Raw genomic sequence first — 23,505 nt, 5'->3', positions numbered from 1 at the left:
TACTTTTAATCATTTACAGAGCTGCGATAATTTACATAACTGGAGAATATTTGCCAGTATACAGCGATTTCAAGTTATCTATGACCATCAGAGCCATAATAGGACCAGCCAAGTTATGTGTGAATGCCATAAAAAAACCTGATTTTGTGATAAGTCGCTGCCATTGGAAGAAAACAAGAATCAGGAAAGATTAGAAATTTTGATGGTTTGTTACTAAGTTGCCATAAATATACAACACAGCTTCAACAACTGCTTATCAGAGGGCAGAAGTCACTTAATAATAGATGGGGTTTTGCCACCGACACTCTAAGAAGATTCCAATGCTGCTGACATTGGAAGAAGAGTGCTGACAGTGGAATCTTACCGACGAGATTAGAAATTTTGATGGTTTAATATCATCAAATTGCTACGAATATGCATCACAGCTTCAACAACTGCCTAACAGAGGGCAGAAGTAACTTAAACCTCTAACCAGCAAGGCCTTTAATATACATCTTAGAATATTTTTTGTGATATCTATAAGAACGTATATATACGTGCATATTAAAATATGTCAAAGAAATTAAGGCAATATATTAAAAGTACACAAATCCAAGAATAGAATACCAGGAGAAGTTTTACATTAAAATCAAGAAAATCATTTTTTCTCATTGTAGTTTTGGGAAATTTGTTCTTTCTTAGAGAAACCTCAAGCCGCTCAAAGGATTACCAATATATAGCATGATGCCGCTGGCATTGAAAGAAGATTCCAATGTCACTGGTACTGGAAGAAAAGAAGAATCTTACTGACAAGATTAGAAATGATTAGAAATTTTAATGGTTTACTATTGAGCTAAACTGCCACAAATATACATCATAGCTTCAACAGCTGCTTAGCAGCGGGCAGAAGTCACTTAAAAATATATAGTGTAATGCATACATATTCTGCATAAGCTAAGGATAAATTTGAACAGTTCTAAACTATATCTAACCATCCTGTAATGACCCATATCAGAATTCTTGGGTGTGTGTTCTACATAAATGACTCGATTAATATTCCTCTAAGATAAAATCTGAACAATTCATGCTTAATGCGAATAAATTTAGGATACATTCTCAATAGTTCGGTAGACAGAAAGCTGACTTTTATGAGACCTATAGTCGATTTGTAATCTATATTTGTCAATAAAACAGATAAATATAAACAGATAAATAACAATAACGATATATCTCGTCGACATTATTGTACGTGAATTGAAATATTTCAACCCATGTCTTAATTTGAACAGGAAAGAATAAATGTATGAGGATCAGTATGGATTGAAGGAGTTATGAATACAAAGATATTTTTCGGTTGCTAACTATTAATTCTTGCTTAAAACAAGTTCCTTCTTAAAACAAGTTTCGCTAGTGGCTAAAGCTTTCCACGATAGTGATTTTTAAATATTTAAAATAAATTCCGGAGGAAATCTTCAGTTGGATACTTCATTATTATTATTATCATACCCCGAAGAGGTTAAAAGAATCTATCATTTTTATATCATGTAATATTTACAAAATTACTCTATTTTGGAAAAAATATTATAATATAGCATGAGTAGTGTTTTCTTTTAAACCAGACTGAAACAGTTCAGACTCTGAAGCATGCTCCAGACATTATTTGCATCAAATTACTTTAAAATATTTGCTGAGCACTGGAAACTCTAGAAAGGAGAGCCAGGGTAATGTTCTATAAAATCTCTCATAAACTTATTTGAATTTATTTATCCTCATGAATATTTCATAAATTTACTTTTCGGAATGCAAAAGTCTTTCTGAAATTTCTTTTTAAAAATGGAAGTATGAATATTTTATAACACATATAAAAAAGTTTCCAAATTGCAGTACTATCCCAACTTACGCCTCTAGGATTTACATCACATCGCACTTTTGTTGACTCTCCCAAGCTGTAGAAAAAGAGATTTTTATGCAGTTTGGATGCCTTTGCAAAGAACTGTTTACTTCGGATCAGAAAAAGGAACTCGCATTCAATGATCTACTCGAATTTTGGAACCAAAGCGTTCTTTAAGTCCCTAGTCCTAGAAAGGGAAAAACGCTATGGAGATTTATAAATTATATGAAAAGTTCGATTTCATCGAAACTAAAATAAATATATTTGAAAATACTTATTCACCCCAGCAGCGAACAGCTGTAATTAGGAACGGAATAAAAAGCAGTCGAAATAACTAGAAAATAAGCCAACCCTGAAATGCTTTTTATAGGAAAATGAAATATATGGTAGTTTATTTGGTAACACTAAAGCACTCTCAAATAAAAAAAATGCTTAAAGAAAGAGATGCCATTGTGGAAGACTCTCTAAGGGAAACTGCAAACGCGAAAATGCCCTTAAAGCCAGCTCTTTCCCCGGGATTTGAACTTGAATTGAACTACAAGTGTTCAGCAACTTTACCCCTCGCCCACTGGTAAGAAATCTACGATAAATCACGCTTTCATTGCAGAAATTCTTCCAGTCTTCAACGACTTTCTCATAGCAAAAGGGAGTTTAATTTTATAATTCTAATGTGAATTTATAAATTTATAAATGGTAGTAAATTTTGTATCATACAAAACTGACAAAATTTCAATTTAATTTTAGTGATATTAAAATTTTAAATGCGAATAAGCATGATTTTTACTAGTTAGGGGAAAATTAAATGACTAGTATGATTATATTTTAATATCGTGTTTATCAAAACATTTGTCTCAAATATAGGTGTCCTCTCGATTCTCATTGACAGTCTAGAACTAACTATTCCCTTAATTTCGGGCAACTGTACACAATATAAACAAAACTTAACTTAAAATTCGACTTCAATCACGTTTTAGTGCACAGAAAAGACATTGTAACACAGATAATCTTTTATTTCCGAAAATTGTGTAGTATACTGTAAGCTGAAAAATGCTTCGAGGGTAAAATAAATTTAGAATTATTACAATGCACTGCTATTTTTTATGATTACTTAAGATAAGGAAGAACAGTGTGAAACTTCCTAAATAAACACATATGTATACAAATAACACTATGAACAACATATTAAAGCATTCATATTTATAAAAAAATGTTATTGTTATTATGACAGCAATTAATGAAATTCAGGCGTCGGAGCACGAGTGTATTTTGCTGTTGTTCAGGTTTGGTTTAGGCAAAGCACATGAGGCCTATCTGCCTATGGGAAGGGATGCCGTCGTGGATTATCTTTCTAACGTAAATTGACTCGTATCCACTTGTCGCTGTTCAAAGGATTCGACTACCGACTGCAACTGCACAATTTCTATCCAAACGAACATTCCACAAAAAAGTATTGCACCGTCCTTTTACCAACACAATGTTCGTTACATCGAATTTCGAATTTTTGTAATTCAGCAGACAAGATAACTATAAATTGGTGCCTCCTTCAATGACAGAACTATCTCAGCTATTTGGAACATTATTTTTAAACGTGAAGCACTCAATTACCAATCATCTATGAGAGATGAGATAAAAAATTAACGTACCTCTAGTGCACACCGCGTCCTTAAGAGTTCCTATGCGGTCTTTATTTTTGCAATAATTGGTCTTTGATATTCTTCCAGTTATCAAAATGCTTTAAATAAAAATATTCACATAATGGACTTTTTAAATTAAAAAGCCAACTTTGTTTAACTTAGGAAATTTAACATACATCCCCCAAGTAAGGAAATTATATTTAAAAAGAGTTTATACTCATTTAAAGAACTAAAAATTTTAGTTCCCGTGTACTACTATATTAAGCGACAAATATTGCCATGCTGAATGTTTTGAGAAACATTGGTCAATATAAAATGTTTCAAGAAGAAAATGATTTCTTACAGAATCCTATAGAATTCGTGTTTTAGAAAGGAATGGCAGTCTTGGCATATAGCCAACTCTTAGCATTATTTCACATATAAAACATTTTTCGGGTTTAATAAATTTTCTTGTACAATATTTAGATGGTGATAGTAATTAATGGAATTTCATGAGAGTATTAATCGCATAGTTTTAGCATTTGGAAAAAACATATAATGAATTTCTTGCGTGAAAATTCTTTCGCCTTACCATACGTAATAAATGAATACAAAGAATGTCACACACCAGAAAATTTACAAAAGAATATCATTGAATGCTATTAAATTTATTTAACCTATCCCTCAAGAAATGCTAAAGCGGGTGGAAAAAATCTCAAATTTTGAAATTAAATATCTCGATCAATTTTTACTGTATGGAAGTCAACCTTTTAATGCTTTATTTCTTTAATAATAAATATCAACATTTGGTAAATGTAACCATAGAGATCAAGAACAGTATAAGGGGTTAGATTTCATAATCTTTAGAGAATGTATTTTTTAAATCTAAAAATTGTAAAACATAAATATTTACCTCATTTAAAGCATATTTGTAACCGAATCAGAATTTTACAGAGAACACTTGAGAATATAAAGGCCACTAAGGAATTTATGGATCTGGTGTAAATGCACTGTTAAATGAAACATTAATTTAATAGTGCAATTATGTCTTCAAAAATTATGTCATTAAATTATGTCTTCAAAATGACCTTAACAATAATAGCATTCTTGGACATTTTTTAAAAATAAATTTCAGTCATTGCTTCTTTATCATGATGTGCACTCCGTCTATAAAAGTTTTATCTAATATTCTGACAGGGAACGCAGCAATTCTGAGAAATAAGTAAAATTATTAAATATTTATTATTTAAGAACATAACTTGCGTAAAGGAAAATAAAACACAATGCTTGTATCAGTTGAACAATATCTAGGAAAACGCCATAGGGCCTTTAGTCTAATTACGTTTCAGGATGTGTTTGCAGACACAAGCAACAAAAGTTTAACTCTTTATTTCTTATCATAATATTATTCTTGGTTCACTGTGTTCCTGCTTATTTTTGTTATAAGATGTGCCTTCCACTTTTGTCTCCCATAGCTCTTAACTTACAAGGGACTTTATCTACGTTCCGCATGTTTGGTCTGACTAATGTCTGAATTTATCTTTAAAGGAATATCACCACTAAAGAATTTCCCTCTTCTTTCCCTTGAACAATATTTGCATCAGAATTATTTTTCTTTTCTCAGTAATCAGTCTAACATGACACATAATATGTTTAAAAATGCTTTTTCCTTGCAAATAATTATGAGTTATTTATTTTTACACATTTAGTACTTGAGAAATCTCTATGATATTTATTAAAAACGGCAGTAAACTTTGTACGTGGGCAATCCCAAGTTTGAGAAAAATGTGAAGTGACCAACTACTATATTGTCAGATTTTGATAGCTGCGTTTCCATCATTATAAGATATAGTGAGAATAAAGCGTTGTAAAGGTGGCAGTGTGTACTACTGATTACAATGAGCCGTTATTACAAGTTTGGAAGGTGTGCCTGTTGATTCGTAACTCAGCATCATGCTGACTAGACACAGAATACAGGCTTTCAGTACAATGTCTACTGAGGGCGAGACTCTTAGGAAGGATTTAGAGATAAATATTTTAATTCCGAAATTTCTCAATGAAGGAATTCTGTACAGAAAATACGTATAGAGAATGTAAAATATGAATTAGATAATTTAAGTTAAAGGTTATATTTTTATCTGTAGTGAGTGATGATTCGTCTGTAGTGGGTGATGATTTCGCCAAACAACATCCTTCTACAGCCCGGACTTTGCTCCGTTTGATTATCATCTGTTCCTTGCAGTGAAGAAGTAACTTGGAACACACCACTTCGCTGATGATGTGAAACTTCAAACTTTTGTGACAAAGTTGGTTGAAGTCGCAGGCGGAAGAGGTTGATGCAGAAGTGATTTGTAATTCGTAAAGCGCTATGACAAGTGCTTGAATAAACATGGTGACTATGTTGAAAAATAAGCTATACCATTCAGATATAAATAAAAAAATTCTTGAATACATGCGGGTTTTTTATTTACAGTGAAAAGAAGATTAGTTTCCGAATTTATGTCATAAATTATTGCAAAATATCCATTTTCAAGTTTGAAGAAAATTATTCTAGGAGCTTTTTTAAATTTGTTTTTTAAAAATGTGTCTCTTGACCTTGTTTTTAATGAAGAATTACTTTGTGTTAATACAACAAACTCTAGAAGAATTTGAACACATGAAAACTGATTTTTTAAGGCTAACTCGACATGATTAGATGTTTGTGGATACTAAAGCTAGTCTTCTCAAGACTGTATACGGAATATAGACATGATTTATGTGTTATTGTGATGCAACTAGCTGACGGGAACATCAGAGATAACATATGCGACTCCATTGCTCTTTAACTTTTCCTGGTATTCGAAAAGGCGAAAAGAGAAATACATTATCAAAGGATTAGCTGATTGAGGAATGTTTGTGTTCCTCCCAGTCGTTTTTAGATGTGCTTATATATGTGAAGTGGAGGAATGCAACGAATGAAAATATTCCTCTTATATGACCACTGTTCCTATCGAAGATTTCGTTTAGGACTCCAGATGAGCACAGTTTATATTTAAGCATTTCTTACGGTCTTGAACTTCTTCTTGTATACTTAGAGGCGTTATTATAGCTGTATTTATAGCTTTAGGATTTGTTTAGTAATAGAGAAAATTTCTGCTACTTTTATATAAAGCATTGTGAAGGATGCAAATAGACCAAAGAGCATACTTATATGACCATTGTTCCTATCGAAGATTTCGTTTAGGACTCCAGATGAGCACAGTTTATATTCAAGCATTACTTAGAAGCGTTATTATAGCTGTATTTATAGCTTTGGGACTTGTTTAGTAATAGAGAAAATTTATGCTACTTTTATATAAAGTATTGTAAAGGATGCAAATAGACCAAAGAGCATACTTAAAGTAGAAAAACAACACAATAATACACCAGCAGCAATTATAAAACTATTCCCAAAGCAAAAGTTACTGTATTCTTTAAAGTTAAAAGTGGATGATATTCTTACATTGAACAATATTTGGCAAGTTTTATTTGGACGTGGTATTTGAAACCACTGAATATTGATTTAGGAACCTATGGGTTTTTAGAAAATTCCCTTGTAACAGAACTAGTTGAAGTTGTTTCATATAAAGAGTGTGTCACAAAATATTCCAATATTTTCACTGAAATGAAACCTAATCCACATAGGTTCAGAATCATACCATAAATGTCTTGATGCTATCTTAGGAAGAATATATAACAGCTCCTGTGCAAACCACTGTTTTGGAAACACACTTAACAGCTTGTCAATTGCTTTGAAAATTACCTTCCAGAAAATAATGCTAACGATTTCACATGGATTTAAGACCCTTTAAAAACATCATGCATCATCTTTTCATCCATCTGAATTTATTTCTGTAGAAAGCCATCTTTCTGAGAAATCTTGCTATATATAAGACAAAATTTGACAACAGCAAAATAATTTACATTTGGATAGAAGTAAAATATGAATAGTTGATATGAAATGCCATGCTTGTCCAAAGCCCTCTCGACTTACTCAGTTTATTCTTAGCTGTTGAATAGATAGAAAGCAACTAGTGAAAATTGTAAATCTGATTCAGAAGCACAAGAAATACAATTTTATAACACAGCATACAATGCTAAGCGAAATATTTTTACGAACACATTTCATGGTTTATAATCCTCTTTATAACGTCGAGCCAGTAATGGGATACGTATAATAACGACACGAGATGGATAGCTCTCATGTGCATTGTTCAAATTAATCATATTTAATATAGTTCCATTTCATAATTTTGGGAACAAAATACCTCTATGTTATTTTAACTAAGTGAAGCTGTTTATGGGTTATGATTGTACCATTTTCTGTACCTTATTCTGATAATTTTGCTATGTCTAATTAAATCATCAGTTTTAGTTTGCAAATATATTTGCCTTGTAGGACTTTTAATTCTGTGTAGGAAAATTAATTTTATGTCATGATAATTCTTCTGTATTCTTTTTTTTTTTTGAAAAAATGCTTGAAAATTTCGCTGTTTTCAGTTTTTTTTCAGTTATGTATTGTGTACAACATTCACGTCTCCGTATAATTCTTGTCTTTTCCAGTATGACAATTATGTTTCTATTTCCAATGGAAGTTTCTTTTTTTAAAACGATTTCAGAGCTTTTCTTGAGTTTGAAATTGAACTAATCTTAGCACAAGCATCGCTGATCACAGTAATTACACTAGGAAACATGTATTTTTAGTAAATAGGAAAGTAGCCTGCTTTCTTAAATCCTTTTAATTTCTTTTTTGCACAAAAATTGAATTCGCTGCTCCTTTTTTCAAACTGAAATGCGGGTTCTTCTTGGATTGTTAAAATAATATTATTATTCTATTGAGGAAAATCGGTGACGCGAATAATCAGAAAGTGCGCATTTGAATAAGTTTGAATTCTAAATCCTATATGCAGTTAAACATATTTTGCTTAAACATTTGAAGACGTAATGTTTGGTCATTAGTATTGAGTAAATTACACTTTTAATAACTTATTCTCCCATAGCTTCAGTAGCCAAAGGTAATTGAATGTTAATTAACCAACTAGGTTTATTCACTTGCTGAAGAGTTATAATGCTGTTATGTATTATTATATTACATTTGAGCAAGAATACTGAATTTCCATGTGGGAGTAATATATTATCCTTCTTCGTAATAAAATCTAACTTTGAAAGCCAATGAGTTAAAATTTATTAAATTTTTTCAGGAGCAAATGCAGCATTTTAAAAAATTCTGAAAATAAGCTTAATGATGAAAAGAGTTTGCTTAGAGAAATTTTTAAAAATATCGAGCTGCATTGAATATTTGATTACTTAAATACAAAAACGATGTTTTGCACAAAACCTAAAGCTGTCTCAGACTCCGCATAGACAGTTAGGCGATTTATCACCCTTCGTAATCTTCCATTAAAGTAACACCGACAAGGGAGAAGGTTTAAAATAAAACATTTTTATCAAAACTTCATTTCGACAAAGTACCCCAATAAGTTTTCGCATATGTCCTCGAAAGTTCAAGTGAAGTTAGAAGGCTGGGCAAAAACCCTGCTGAGACTGTCAGTAATCACTTCGAAATACTCTACACTGACTACCAATAAGTATTTGGACACCTGTGATAGAAAAGAAAAACTAACTTTATTCAAAATCAATAGTTGGTAGAGCCTCCACGAGAGGTAATTACAGCGTGGACCCTCCAGGGCATACTTTCCACAAGTCTTTGTATGATAGCTAGTGGTATTTTCTTCCACTCGGCTTGGAGAAGACATAGAAGTTCCTTCATCGATTTTGCACGGATAGTGCACCAATGAATTCGGCGATGCAACTCGTCCCAGAGGTTCTTGATAGGGTTTAGGTCTGGACTCTGGGCAGGCCAGTCCATTCGATGAACTCCATTGGCACCATACCAAGCCTTGGTTAACGTCGAAACATGACAACTGGCATGACAACAGGACAACAATTGTCGTCCTGAAAGTAACAAGGGTCCAACCCGTAAAACTGCCACAACGTAGGAAGCACATTTTTATCCAAAATAGTGCAGTAGGCATCGGAGTTGAGCTTACCAGAATGGGGACCTCCAAGAGAAACAAGAGAACACCCCCAGACCATAATTCCACCTCCGCCGAACTTGACTGTTGGCACAAAGCATTCTGGCAGGAGACGTTCTCCAAGTAGACGCCAGACCCAGACCCTGCCATCCGAACGGTAAAGGGTGAACCTTGATTCGTCACTCCAAAGAACCCGTTTCCACTGATCTACGGTCCAATTTCGATGTGCTTTGCACCACATTAACCGAGCAGCGCGGTTGGACTTTGTGATCAAAGGCTTATGGGCAGCAGCATGACCATGAAAACCAAGCAGATGTGCTTTCTTACGGATGGTATTCATTGAAACAATACTCCCGGATGCCTGTTGAAACTCCTCGCGGATGAGGGCCATCGGTGGGTGCGGTTCTTCCGAATTTCTCTGGACAGTTCCGTCGGTCTCTATCTCCCAGTTTCGTTGGTCTGCCGACTCGGGGCACATTCCGACAATCACCGCTCACCGTCCACTTCTTAATCACATAGGCCACTGTAAATTTTGGGTACTTCAGATCGCTAGGTATGTCCCTGAAGGATCGGCCACATTTGTGATACCCGATAATTATACCTTTCTCGAAATCAGAGAGCTTCGAACTGCGAGGCATCTTGCCTGCGACTAAAGCCGATGCTGTTTCCTACACGATATATACCGGCGGAGTCCGTGACGTACCTTAGGACAGAAGATATCGTCATTTGCATAGGTGTCCAAATACTTATTGGTAGTCAGTGTATCCTAAATTCAATCTCTTTTCTTATTTACATTGACTAATTTGCATTCTGGTGGGGGCCGACAGAAAAGAAGTGACAGTAAATGTAAAACGATAAGTGTTTAATAAACATGAAAGGCCAGAATTTTATTCACCCAAAGAAAAAGAATGTTTTCCCTTGAAACGATATAAAAATTGCGAACTAAAGCTTGGCTGTTAAATCTTTTAAGATAAAACGGTCCGGTATATTTTTCTTATAATCTTGTGGTGTTAAATTTTAGCATTATTATATTCTAGTATTCTATCTATTCTAGCTACATTGCTCTAGTATTAGAAAGATAATATGCATTCATAAAAAAGCTTTCAAATTGGAAGACTGGTATTCAAAAACAGGGAACGTTTCTGTAGAGTTTCTCATTGCCACAACTAGCAATTTTAATATTCAGAGGATTTTGGCTTTTACTGTGTTAATTTTAGGAAGTGTCTGTGTAACATGAAATATAAAGCATTCTTATTTAGGAATTTCTCCTCGAAAGCAAGCCTACTTTGATACTCTAATAATTAAAATTTTAGAGCTCAGTAATGCTAAGAAATCCAACTAGGTTTATTCACTTGCTGAAGAGTTATAATGCTGTTATGTATTATTATATGAATTCTTTTAATTTATTTTCGATTTACATATAATAGTGATTTGTATTAATATTTTGTGTATGAGCCCAAAGGTGAGCAAAGACCGCTATATACATGTGATATTTCGGCATCAAAGTTCAGGCATGGATTTTACAGAGTTGTAAGGCTAATCCAAATGAAGAGGCAAGTTGATTTAGTTTTTAATGGCACATCTTTATTCCATAGCTTTAATTCAATTTTTACCGTAGATCATGCTTTATGAAATTCTCTAAATCACATATTCAGTAGTAGTTTAAAACAAGTACGACTAAAGTTAAACTTTATGCGTCATTATTATTTCTAACAAAAGTTAGATCAAGCTGCGGCGAGATGTACAGCACAAGAGGAGAGGCGAGCTTCTGACGCAAAATGGCGCGCATTCGTTATTTATAGTAGCGGTTACGTAATAGGCTAGCAAATTCTAGAAGGTACTGGTCTAGGGGAAGATCCTGAATTGCAGAAAGTTAATTAAAGGTTGCGTGTTCGCGAAGAGCAAAGCTATCGTATTTTTTTATATTTTACATACATGTATGCAAGAAATATGTGCTGCACCGACCTTGTATTTTTAATCGGCAACGTTTTATCATTAGTGTCCGAAAACGTTTTAGTTTAGGGGTAATGATATAAATCACTAACGAATCATAAACGAAAGTTTCATCTTTTATCTCTGGGGTTAATATTTATGAATAAACTCAAAATTTATAAACCTTTCAGTATTTAACGCTTTTTACAATTCTGGACCTCGGTAGACTTGATACAGAGAAGTGTAAATATGTTTCAGAGTCTTTTAGAAACTTGTGATGAACAGAAACTGAAGAAATTCACAACGCCCTTGCCATATTCGTACGTGTCGAATGTACTTTCAGCTACACCACGATGGCATGTGGAAAGGAAAGAGAAAATACTTGTGATGGAAATGTGATGTATGATACGTATGCAAGGGAGTATGTGCTGCAGCACCCCTATGGTTTTACTTGGCAACGTTTTGTCTTTAGCGTCCAAAAACTTTCCAGTTGGACTAATAATTTGGTTTATAAATCATACTAACTAATCATGAATGAAAGTTTCATCTTTATCTGCGTAATTGGAGTTCATGTATGAACTCAAAATATTTAAACCTTTTAATTTTAAACCCTCTTTATTACACACAGTACATTTCAGTCATGACATGGAATCAAAACTCAGGTTTATAGCTAATAATTTTAATAAATTCAGCAAACTAATTCTATATGGATTCTATATGGAATTCTATATGATTCTATATTATTAAACAGTGGGTCGAGACCCTAAGTGGGGTCTCAAAGGGAAATTTAGCGGTCGAGAAAATTTAATTCAGATACATTATTTAAAAAAAAATTACAATCCTTTCAATATTTTTAATTTAATGCATTGCATTTTCTATGCAGTGAAACTATAAAATCATAATATTATTAAACTGAGTAAATTGTATTTATAAAATGTAAATTATATTTACATATTGAAAAATACCACAAAGGGTATCATAGCAGTGGTGTCGCATGGCAGTTACAACAGATATGAATTATTTCGAAATCAAAATACACAGCTGTTAGTGACACAGCTGTCTTAACAATGCAATGAAATGATGCAAAAGCATAGTCACACGGCATGTAAAGTCCTGTGGCATACAAACTTTCAGAGAACATGGTAGGTCCTAATGTGATTAGTATTGTGATGCTTTCACAGTATAGTCTGCTATTTCTGTTTCATCGTAACAAGTGTGTACATCGAAAGAGAAAAGCGTTTTTGACTAAAACGCTATGCAACAAAACCAAAGAATATCGCGTATACCACACGTAAACTACATACCTACCTTACCTCTCAGCAAAAAGACTCGTCCTGCCTACCTCACGCGCATGCGGAGTGACGCGAAGAACGAATCCTTGTATTAGCTCGCGGTCTAAAGTAAGTGTTGTCAGGATGTTTTCAAAACAAGAACAACGATGTTGGATAAAAATTGAATGTGCCAGAGGTCGTACAGCACGACAGTGTCATTAAGGGCTTCAAGAGGCTTGCGGGGAATCTGCATTGCCTTACAGAACCGTAGCAAGATGGGTGAAAGCATTCAATGAAGGAAACGTGGCAGACATGCTGCGGCCAGGTCGTCCGAGTGTCAGCGATGCAGACGTGCAAGCTGTTGCCGCACTAATGGACAGTGATTGCCGACAAACGATTCGTCAGCTGGCCGGACAAAAAGGATTAGCGCATACGACTGTGCTGCACATATTGAAGGAACGCCTGTCCATGAGAAAAATTGCTTCACGATGGGTTCCACATCAATTGACGGAAATGCAGAAATGGCTACGATACCATGCTGCCCGAACCCACCTGGAGCGCTATGAGCGCGAAGGAGATGCTTTTTTACGCCGTATCAGTACGCTGGATGAGACTTGGGCCCGATCGTACCAGCCAGAACTGAAACGACAATCAAACGAATGGCGTCATCACAGGTCACCACGAAATTCGAAATTTCGTCAGAACCCCAGCAATGTGAAAGTTATGGTGATTCTCGTGTACGACTGTGATGGTGTCATCCTAACGCATACCGTTCCCCCACAGCAGACCGTCACTGCTCATTTTTGGAGCACAATCTTCGACCAGATTTGAGAAAAAACGGCGACACTTTCTGCAGAACGCTCCTCTCATTTTGCATGACAATGCTCGGCCGCATGCAGCGCAAGCTGTGACTGATTTGTTCAAGCGATGAGGCTGGGAAGTGCTTTACCATCCACCATACTCCCCAGATCTAAGCCCTTGTGACTATGACTTAATTCCTAAGATGAAGGAACCACTTCGTGGCACTCGCTTCCAAACTGTTCCTGAGATTCTTGCGGCAGTAGAACGGTCCATTCAAACTATCAACAAAACAGGCGCTGCTACGGGTATTCTGCGACTTCCACATCGTTGGAAACGGGTTGTACACAATGCTGGCGACTGTATTGAAGGACTGTAAAACATGGTGACATCAATCACTTTTGTATTCCTTGTAAATAAATAGTTGCCACTATTAAAGTTCCAAACCTCGTATATATTTCTCGCATTGTGATGAAACAGCGATACCTAGAGAAATCAAATTTTGAATGACTTAATCCTAGTATGGGCATCTGGAAGACCAAATTTGAAATTTGGAATTTGTTTTATTATCGATTTCATATTTTATAAAACTTAAACGAATATTTGATTAACAAACTCAAGGATTTCAAAGCGAGCAATTGCAACGTTGTACAGAAAAAACATTTTTATCTCCAGCGCGTGAGACTGTGTATCGGAAATTCTAAAGATATGGTCAATTTAAAATTATCTTGTGATACTGCTCTTGAGCTGAATTTTATGGTTTAAATGCGAAGAACATTATATTTAATAAATAAAGGTAAAACACAAAATGTTAAAAAAAACCGCCCCTTTGGATGTAATTTAAAATCTGAAATCTTTCAGATTTTATTATTTTTTGAATAATTGTTATAAAAGGTATTTGATTTACCTTTCAGCGTAAAATATCTTTTACCAACGGATAAAGGATTGAACTTGAGTAATAACGATAATACTATATCATTCTTCAAGCCGAATGTGGTAACCAGTACGAAGCAATCTGATATGCGAAAAAGGAAATCTTATTAGACATTTCTCCAGTTTGGCTTCATTTCCCCAAACTGTAAGGGGAATGAATAAATTTTTGTTTAATTTGCAGTAATGGTTTGACTATGCACAGTGTGGAACCATCAAAATTAGAAAAACATCTTGAATAAAAACATTGTTCGTACGTTAAACCAGAAGGATTTTTCAAACTATTGTTAAAAATATTCAAATAAAGAAACCAATATCTTAAGAGATTTATGACTGTTAGCAACTATGACGATTTATGACTGTCGTCGTACGCAGTTTTATAACTGATGTTTAAAAATAAAAAGCCATGCGCCATTGAAGAAGATCTTGTATTACTTGCTGTTATTATAATGTTAAATATGGCCATGAAAGACGAAACGTACCTTTGTCGAAATATCCCTTTGTTACACTGTTTCTAATATAATTTCTGAAATCATCAACGATTTGAGCTCCTTATTACTAGACTTAAATAAAGCCCAAATTTAGAATTCATTTGGACGAAACAACTGATACTTCCGAAATAGTTCAGTTGTTAGTATATATCAGATACATTAATAAAAAGAAATCGATGAAGAATTGTTTTTTCTTCGTTGTTTGCAGTGACATATAAGATGGAAAAACACGGACGATTTTTAATGTTGAAGGTTTACAATAGAAAACGTACTCTAGAGTATGCACTGATGATGCAAAAAATATAACGAGCGAGAATATTAGTTTTAAATTATCTGGTTAAGCTGCTGACAGCGAATATGTAACTTTTATATACTGCCTGATCCATCGAAAGGCCCTTGCAGCAAAAATATTAGCAACGGAAGTGCACAATATGCACCAGAATGCTGTCAAATTTATAAATTTAATTAAAAATTGCTCATTTAACAGTCACCTATTTTCAAATTTCTGTAAAGACATGGAATCCGAATACAAAAATTGTAATTACGTGTAGAAATAAGATGAATGTCAAGAAGGTAAAATTAAAGAAAATTCGTATTATTAAAAGACAAAATTATTTTGTTTTTAACACAATAAAAATCTGATCTTGCTTCTATTTTTAAAAATGATTTATAGTTATCAAAGTTATGTTGTTTGTTTGATATTTTTGAGAAACTAAAAGATTTCAACTTGTCTCTTTAAGGAAAAATTAGCCATATATTTTTTTAGCATGATAAAATTAAAGGTTTTATTAAAAAGGTCCGTAGTTGAAAATGTGGATTCTGAGCGGAAAATGAGTATTTCGAAATATTTTCGACTACCGTTAATTTTATAAATGAAAAGAATATAAACAAAATCGTAAAAACAACCTTGTATTTAGCGTAAGTATAATGAAACACTCAATCGATGTCGAGGGCACCTCGAAATCGATTGAGTGTTTCATTATACTTACGCTAAATACAAGGTTGTTTTTGCGATTTTGATTGTCACATTAGCGTGTTTTTCTTCTAGTCTAGAAAAGAATATAATTGCAAAAATTATTATAAATCACTTAAAAATCCTAGAAACATAGATTTTTAAATATATTACATCAAATTTTGATTTTAAAGTTATATCGCGGATTCATAAACCATTTTTGCTTGATCTTAATGGACTCTATATAAAGCCAAAGAGAAATTAGTTGAACTGTCGAGTGATTGAAATTTAAAATTCTAGATTGGAGCTAGAACTGAATTTCCCACAATTTCTGAAATGATATTTAATGCTCTGCAATTCAGGACCACACACTTATGTGAAACGTCTTTTTCAGCCTTAATACTTATTAAATCTCAAATAGTAATGCTGCAAAACGTTTTTCAGTGTTGAAGATGCTTTCTTTTATATTCAGAAGTGGTAAATATTGCATAGCAAAATTTAATTTATTCTGTAGCAAGAAACAAGGACATCTATCTCATTAAAACGTGATTTTCTTTCATTCAGTTTCGTATACTTGAACAAATCCTGCGACAACTTATTTTAAAGTGTGTATTATTTACGAAAAAAGTAACTGTTTTATAGAAACGTATTTATTTTTATAAGTCCAATGGCCGTTAGCCAAGAAGGGCTATTAATTTCAAAATTGCATTTTGCATCGATTCATTTTTCAACTGTTGCCGCCAAATATTATCACCATGTATTATATTTAAGGGAAATGAATAATGAAAAATCTGCATGAATGAGTGAATGTTTCTCGTATTGTGAAGAAATAACGGTTCCTTGAGCCATCAAATTTTGAATTACGTAGTCCAACCGAACATTGGCACTTGGAAGTCTAAATATACAATTTCGGTGTTTTAGTATCTATTTCAAATTTTGTAAAACTTTTACTACTTTTTGATTAACAAACTCAACGATTTGAATGCGAGCAGGGGCAACATTATACGAAAAAAACCTTTTTACCTCCAGTGCGTGAGTGAGTATCGAAATTCGATACTCCAGAGTGAGTATCGAAAATTCTAAAGATATGCTGTTTTGATGTTTTAAATATTTTGTAATATTGTTGTTGAATTGAACTTTATGTGCATTAAGTGTGAAGAACATGATATTTAATAAATGAAGGTAACACACAAATTTATTAATTTTATTTTATCTGTTAATATTTATTATTTAATATCTGGTGTAGCGAAAAAATCTCGATGATAAAAAGGGGTCATACGTAAAAAGAGTTATAAAAGCGCTGCTCAATGAGGGGAAAAAGAACCTTGGATTTTTAAAAACTTTATTTTATATTTAAATAAAATAAATAGCATTTCTCAAATAAAATTTATAAAATACCTGACTTTTAAATATTTTACTGGTATCGTACAGGGACAAAAATTTAAAACAAAACAATCACTCAAAATTTCAAACAAAGTCTACTAATCTACGAATGAATTTTACTTTGGGTTACAAGCCAAACGATAAAAAACAGAAGTACTGAAAGTTCTCGAAAGTCAAAAGAATACGTATCAAAATTTAAATATTTATCAATACACTTACTGCACAAGTACTAATTCTAACATGTAGAGTTATTAAGTACTTTTACTCTCAGTCTATTTAGTACCAAAGTTAAATGGAATTTACCGTACTAAATGATATCAGCTGTAGCTTTTTATAATTCTGACACCAACTAATGCTTCTTTTTGCAGTTATAACAATCACATTCAGCAACGGAGGGATGTCTATGTAGGAGAAAAAGGCAGTAAAATTAAGGCTAATAAATTAACAAGTTTATGGCGTAAAATAGAATTTATAAAAGTTTAGAGGAAAAAAATGGATTGAGAAGGAAGCTCAAAAGAAGATGTTCATTTTGTTAGTTAAACTTTGCTTACATTTTTCGATAAGTTTGTAAAAATTGAAGAGCGAAATGATCAGGAGGGAAATATTTAAACTGAAAAGAACGCTTTGGGAACTGTTGCAAGATGTCGGAAATCGCTATTTTTTAATGAAAGGAAAACAAAAAAGTATAAAAAAGCAAATATTTGTGGTAATAAATGATGGCATAGTTAATTATATTCGATATACTATTTATATTTTGGATGTGAACTGGTGAAAGTATCCGAATGATTTACTCCAGATATCGTCACTTGTAAAAATTATTACTGGAGATGAAAAAAATAAAAAAGTTCCAAATTGTTATTTAGTTTTTTTTTTTTTTGTTCTTTTGGCGTTGTTACTCACAAGGTATATACGGACTAACATAAAAAATACTAATTCAAAATTTAAAAGCATTGGAAAATATCAAAATGTTTAATTTAATTATTCTTTGTTTTGAAGCTGTTGATCACAACGATTTGTACAGTGATTTAAAATAGAATCTTAGTTTTAAAACCTTTATTTTGGAGAACGCGGAACATGTTATTTTTATGCATTTAAAATTGTGAGTTTCAAGATTTCAGTAGTGTTGCAATTCATGGGATTTTAGAAGCCTTATTATTACAATTTATGTATATGATTTGTATTCTGTGAATTGTTTTTATGTTAGTGTTAAAATACTATGAAATGAATGAGTTTTAAAGCATGAGCTAGTTTTAGTTTAATTTAGTTGTATTCCAAAAATAATAATTACGTACTTTCTTATTTAGTTAAATGAGACAATCGAAAAAAGAACTTCAAAAATACATTTTATTTTTAACTAGCTGAAACATCCGAAATCGCCCGCATTTTACCCAGAAGAAAAGGCTTCATTTAGGGGTAGTTATTTTCGAAACCTCGGGCAGACAGTAAATTTCCTCTTATTTTTGTTCAAAATGAATTATGTGAAATTTTACTTGACTTTCGTATTGACTTTCGTTGTTTTCCTGATCTATAACGTTGATACAAGCCAAGTTCCTCAGAAAATCTTTCACAAAAGCATTCCTGCCCTCAAGCATATAGGACTAATGTATATTGTAATAATTCAGTTAATCAAAATCCCTTACTGAGATATTATGCAGCTGATATGTTTCGTCATAACTAAGAAATCAACTAACGAATAATTAATTGCACGCTGTACGTGAAAATGTTAAAGACATTTTAAAATTTCGGAAAACTGAAACAAAAACAAAATTTAATTTTCACTAAAATAATATTTAAAATAAAGCCTGTCTACTACTAACTCTTTTCCTTCACCTAGAAGGCGCTACTTACTTTTAGGATAACGTTTAGCCACCGCAAAAGCAAGAGCCAGCCACCGCAAAAGCAAAACAATTATAAATTCCTTGCTTAACATGTATGGCTTCTACTGATAGCGGGAATCCAAAGAATGCATCAATGGGAACAGGAATCTGATACTGGTGATGTGTACATAAGGTGGGATCGTGAGTGCTCCGTTCTAATAGAGATTATCTGAGTGTAGATAAGTGGAGGGGTTTTCAAAAGCTTATGTAGGCAGTGATCTTAATCTTGTTTGAGAATAAGGGTGCAAAATTTCAGCAAGACGAGAATAAAAGTGTAGATTTGTATGAATGACATACATACAAACAAATGAGCACTCATCATTATACATATAGATGATTTTTGGGTAACCAGATAGTGTAATTTCACAGTTCCAGCGAGGTTATAATAACTGAAATGAATCACGTTCATTGTGCATTGTTTGTTAAGTTTGTCAGTTAATAACAGAATAAGAAGAAAAGAAAGAAAATGAAATATTTTACGCTTTGCTGAAGGAAAATACATTTAGCATATATTTTAATTTGGACAGTGGCAACACATTTCTCACATCCCAAACACAAATCAAAAAGCAAGTTATTTGACAATCAGAAAATGCAAATGTCATAATTAAAACGTTGACTCAAATTGAGAATAATGTTTTAGGTATAGAAAGCATTTAAGAAATTCATGATCCCAATTAAAAAAGAAATTTTGACAGTTGTGGTAGAAAACAGTACTGATTACGCTATCAAAATGCTACAAGAAATGGCTGATTTACCACCTTTCCTTTCAAACATAAACTTCTAATTCTATTGCGAAGGTTTAAATGTAATCTTGATTGTCGCCGTATAATAAACCTACAAGAACTATAAAAGATAAGAATTAAATTGTGAAATTTACAAAATGAGTGAAATGAAAGGTGGGTCGTTCAGAGTATATACAGTTTCTTAACTGAGAGCTGTAGGAAGCAGAATATCAATTGAATAATTAGAAACATTTCTTTTGACAGAATAGTCTCTTTTATTGGAATAGAAACTTCTTTAAACGTGCAGTGGTATGAAGTGGGAAGTCTCTGTCAATAGTAATTGCTTTTAAAGAAACGTATTTCGTTGTCAAGTGTATGTTCAAACAAGCATACCTTGAATAGTGAGAAAAAGAAATTAAAATGAAACAATTTTTCATTTAAAAAAATGGTACAATTTGTCTTATACAGAAAATTATCTGAGGAAGGTTTCGGTATTCTGTGGTACAAAAAATAAATTCATAGGCTATTAAGAAAATTATCAAAGGTAGGAAGAAATTTAGATGATTCAAGTTCAGAAGGGAATTAAATGGCATTAAAGCTTCCTGTAATAATGGATAAAATTTTATATAGATCATTTTTGTTGCCACTGAAATAATACCATCATTAACATAGCCGACCTACTGAAGAAAAATTATTTCTTTAAACAATTTAAATTCAAATAATGCATATAAAAATAGCATATCCCGCTAAAATTCAGTTCAGTTCAATTTATCGCGGGTTGCTTTTTTGACGGTTTTTATATAGCATCTCATTTACTGATGTTCGCTTGTTTATGGAGTCGTTTTTTGAAAACTTCGTGCACGGATTAATTTAAAATCCAGAGCAGAGAGATTTAAAAGTAAAATACTTAAAACAAATAAAAATTTGTAATATGTTATATTAGAAACTCAATCCATTATGTAAAAAAATAAAACTTTAAGTCCGTTTATTTTATTTGAATTTAAATGACAATTAAACTGTAGCCTATTTATTTATCACCCGATATTACAGTAGAAAAGTAATTTAAATGAAATGAGTAAAAATATTTAAATTAGTACTGGATCCAAAGGTAGGGATTCTTAACAGGTAGCATGACCGACATTGTCAGGAATTAGCAGATTTTATTTATTTGCTACCATTTTGTCTTTTTTATTACTATTAATGATTGTTTTCTTCCCACTTACGCTACATAAAATTAAACAGCAAAATCACAAAGTTTTTAAAAGTAACATATGTTCTTTCAAAATTAGCGACTGCCTGGTAAGTATTGAAATATGTTTATCTATTTTTTCATCCATTACTCAGCTCATCATATCAATGTTCAGTTTTCTTAACAAGATGACCTATACCAATTTTTGGTAACTCTAAATTTATTATTAAACACCCTTTTCTTTGCACTTAAAAATAAAATATTAAGTTAATATGCCATAAAATTTAACAGGTACGAAATATGTTTAAAATTTTTGACACTGTATTAAGTGTTGCCAGTAACTTTTGTTTTAGTTTTTCATTAGTTTTTCATATGTTCAGTTTTCATAGTAAGATTACTTTATAAGCCTTTTGTATTTTTTATTTTGTTTTGTTTTTAAAATTTTATTTATTACACCATCCAGCATCCCTGTGCACTCACTGACACGTAAAAGCTCGAAGGCGCTGCAGATGCTCCAGCATGCATGAACAAAATCTAAAATCTGTAGAACTTCTTATCCCAAAATTATTATTATGATTTATGTTGCAGAATCTATCTCTGTACAGTTATGCTAATAAATTTACAGTTTCCAACTGAATGCTTAGAAACTGTCAAAAACTGACGAACGAATTTTCGTTCTTTTCGTTCCGTCTAATATCTTGTTTTGAAGCATAACTAACAAAGTAAAAAGCAAATAAAAATATCTGTTAACATGTCGACTTTATGCTTATGCAAACTGAAAATTATCAAAACCCTGCTAAATCGAAGGCAGGAAACAGTTTACAATACAAAGTCAAGTTTAATAAGATGGAATATGATGTTTTCACCTTCTTGACCAAGTGTTCACGAGGAATCATGAGAAGAAAAACTTTTCTAGCAAACTAATTACAAAACAGGAGAATTCAGAGTAGAGTTACAGCCAGCCTAAGCTCACAAATGCTGTTCGATAAATTTTTAAATTTGATGCGTATTATGCATTAAACTACTTTGCATTCGGGTGAAATTTACACAAATTCACATCACGTCTCAGGTCTGCATTTCTTCATTAATATCAGAAGAGTGCTCATTACAGAAGGAATGAAATTAAAGAAGATAAGTTTTTCTAACGTAACTGACAAAGTACACATTCCCCATTGAAAACAATTAGAACATTCAATGCTGAGCCGCCAGTCGAATAAATTCTTCAAGCAACAAAAAAATTTAACATGCGATTTAATTGCTGTGAAAATTAATTTATCGTAAACAATAGTTCGATATAAAAGTAAGTTAGGATAAAGGCACTCAACTGTATAAATGAAAATTTATTAGAACATTGATTTATTGAACTTTGAACTAAGATTTGTATTTGTTCTTTAATTGGTATGTTTGTAAGAGTGCTCTTCAGTTTTCAAACATTAATCTGTTATTGAAGGGGGGCAGTTATTCGGTAGCAAAGTGATAGATATCTAACCGGGGAAGCTTAAGCTACTTATACCTGCAATTGAGTTCCAATTTAATAAGAAATGCTTAGGATAAAAGTTGAGAGAACATTTTGACAGCTGTTTCTAAATTTCAGGCAGACTCTACCTTCAGCACAAAGAGAAGTAACGAAAGTATTTCTCCTCCTGTTTTATCAGCTGCGTGTATCTCAACGATGCACGAAATAGATACGGACAGAAAAAGCGATCAATGTCTAAAATGATCAATGTCCTGAAAACGATCAATGTCTGCCGCGCCAAAGATGTTTTCATAAATCTTTTGGCATATGCAACATCCTAAGTCCAATTTCCACCTCATAGAGAAGGACAGAAAGCAGTCGAGAACAAGATGAAGAAATTAACAAAACAGTTTACAAACAGAAGGAAAAAGAAGAAATATCATTTAAAACTTGTAGGTAACTTGATAGAATAAAAAATTGCTTAAATATTTGGAGTTATATTTAGCAATTCGTTTTGTGATATTTATTTCTTTAGTTTTTTATTTCTTTTCTTTGCTAAAGAATGTTTCTGCAAGTTCAGTTTATAAGTCTCACATTTTATAAATTCAGTAAGGAATAAATTTTACTTGAGAATATTGTAAACGCCATAGTTTTACATTAGAAGTTTAAAAATATTGTAAATTCTTGGGAAAAAAAAGGGAACTGTGTTTAATTGCCTTAAATCGACATAATTTTGATTCGATCGAGTTTTTTTCAAAATCTACACCAAACTAAAGTTGCCTTTTTGCCCTCTTTTAAATTGTAAAGCTTTCCAATTAGGAATGCAGGCATTTGCTCTGAATAGTTTTTATATAAGGGTTTTTTGATCAAATGATTAAGAATTATAATGTAAAAGTGACACACTTTAGATGTTTTCTGATAATGTAAAGACATGCTGATGAAAGGAAGAGACGAAGTTACGCCACTTC

At 32.5% G+C, this 23,505-nt stretch overlaps 1 long non-coding RNA gene across 1 annotated transcript in view; it reads left to right on the top strand.

The window, feature by feature from the left end:
* The window catches only part of LOC146996810 (uncharacterized), a 149,276-nt gene extending 126,259 nt beyond the window's left edge, over positions 1-23,017 (top strand). Inside the window, exon 3 of the long non-coding RNA XR_015041474.1 lies at positions 22,676-23,017. This is a non-coding gene — a long non-coding RNA (uncharacterized LOC146996810). The remainder of the gene's footprint in view (positions 1-22,675) is intronic.
* The last annotated feature ends 488 nt before the right edge of the window (positions 23,018-23,505 follow it).

The sequence above is a fragment of the Stegodyphus dumicola genome, chromosome 6 (genome assembly GCF_044657685.1).
Source record: "Stegodyphus dumicola isolate Sdum_Otavi_A_Nest chromosome 6, ASM4465768v1".
Classification (NCBI taxonomy): Eukaryota; Metazoa; Arthropoda; class Arachnida; order Araneae; family Eresidae; genus Stegodyphus; species Stegodyphus dumicola.
The sequence above is the reverse complement of the archived record's forward strand: the minus strand, read 5'-3'. Positions and strand labels throughout refer to the sequence as shown.